This window comes from Mustelus asterias, unplaced genomic scaffold (genome assembly GCF_964213995.1).
Source record: "Mustelus asterias unplaced genomic scaffold, sMusAst1.hap1.1 HAP1_SCAFFOLD_2804, whole genome shotgun sequence".
NCBI lineage: Eukaryota > Metazoa > Chordata > Chondrichthyes > Carcharhiniformes > Triakidae > Mustelus > Mustelus asterias.
This window is the reverse complement of record NW_027592749.1, coordinates 36319-38317: the sequence shown is the minus strand read 5'-3', so window position 1 is coordinate 38317 and position 1999 is coordinate 36319.

Genomic DNA, 1999 nt, shown 5'->3' with positions numbered 1-1999 from the left:
TGGACAATGGCTTCCCCGCCGTTGGCTGATGCTTTCCCCGCCTTTGGTGGACGTTTTCCCGAAACTGGTTAATGAGTTCCCACGAAACTGGTTAATGAGTTCCCACGAAACTGGTTAATGAGTTCCCCCGCGGTTGGCTGATCTTTTCCCGGCTGTTGCTTAATCTGTTCCCCGCTGCTCCTGAGACTAAGGGCAGCTGCTTAATGTGCTCCCCCCTGTTGGACAAAGGCTTCCCCGCCGTTGGTTGATGCTTTCCCCGCCTCTGGTGGAAGATTTCCCGAAACTGGTTAATGAGTTCCCCCGAAACTGGTTAATGAGTTCCCACGAAGCTGTTTTCCCCGCTGCTGGTTCATTTGTGCACCGCTGCTCCTGATACTAAGGGCAGCTGCTTAATGTGCTCCCCCCTGTTGGACAAAGGCTTCCCCGCCGTTGGTTGATGCTTTCCCCGCCTCTGGTTGATGTTTTCCCGAAACTGGTTAATGAGTTCCCACGAAACTGGTTAATGAGTTCCCCCGCGGTTTCCTGATCTTTTCCCGGCTGCTGCTAAATCTGATCCCCGCTGCTCCTGATACTAAGGGCAGCTGCTTAATGTGCTCCCCCCTGTTGGACAATGGCTTCCCCGCCGTTGGTGCATGTTTTCCCCGCCTTTGGTGGAAGGTTTCCCGAAACTGGTTAATGAGTTCCCACGAAACTGGTTAATGAGTTCCCACGGAGTTGTTGTCCCCGCTGCTGGTTCATTTGTACCCCGCTGCTCCTGATACTAAGGGCAGCTGCTTAATGTGCTCCCCCCTGTTGGACAATGGTTTCCCCGCCGTTGGTGCATGTTTTCCCCGCCTTTGGTGGAAGGTTTCCCGAAACTGGTTAATGAGTTCCCACGAAACTGGTTAATGAGTTCCCACGGAGTTGTTTTCCCCGCTGCTGGTTCATTTGTACCCCGCTGCTCCTGATACTAAGGGCAGCTGCTTAATGTACTCCCCCCTGTTGGACAATGGCTTCCCCGCCGTTGGTGCATGTTTTCCCCGCCTCTGGTTGATGTTTTCCCGAAACTGGTTAATGAGTTCCCACGAAACTGGTTAATGAGTTCCCCCGCGGTTGGCTGATCTTTTCCCGGCTGTTGCTTAATCTGATCCCCGCTGCTCCTGATACTAAGGGCAGCTGCTTAATGTACTCCCCCCTGTTGGACAATGGCTTCCCCGCCGTTGGTGCATGTTTTCCCCGCCTTTGGTGGAAGGTTTCCCGAAACTGGTTAATGAGTTCCCAGGAAACTGGTTAATGAGTTCCCACGGAGTTGTTTTCCCCGCTGCTTGTTCATTTGTACCCCGCTGCTCCTGATACTAAGGGCAGCTGCTTAATGTGCTCCCCACTGCTGGACAATGGCTTCCCCGCCGTTGGTTGATGCTTTCCCCGCCTTTGGTGGATGTTTTCCCGAAACTGGTTAATGAGTTCCCACGAAACTGGTTAATGAGTTCCCACGAAACTGGTTAATGAGTTCCCACGAAGCTGTTTTCCCCGCTGCTGGTTCATTTGTACCCCGCTGCTCCTGATACTAAGGGCAGCTGCTTAATGTGCTCCCCACTGTTGGACAATGGCTTCCCCGCCGTTGGTTCATGTTTTCCCCGCCTTTGGTGGAAGTATTCCCGAAACTGGTTAATGAGTTCCCACGAAACTGGTTAATGAGTTCCCCCGCGGTTGGCTGATCTTTTCCCGGCTGTTGCTTAATCTGATCCCCGCTGCTCCTGATACTAAGGGCAGCCACTTAATGTGCTCCCCACTTTTGGACAAGGGCTTCCCGGCCGTTGGTTCATGCTTTCCCCGCCTTTGGTGGAGGTTTTCCCGAAACTGGTTAATGAGTTCCCACGAAACTGGTTAATGAGTTCCCCCGCGGTTTCCTGATCTTTTCCCGGCTGTTGCTTAATCTGATCCCCGCTGCTCCTGACACTAAGGGCAGCTGCTTAATGTGCTCCCCACTGTTGGACAATGGCTTCCCCGCCGTTGGTTG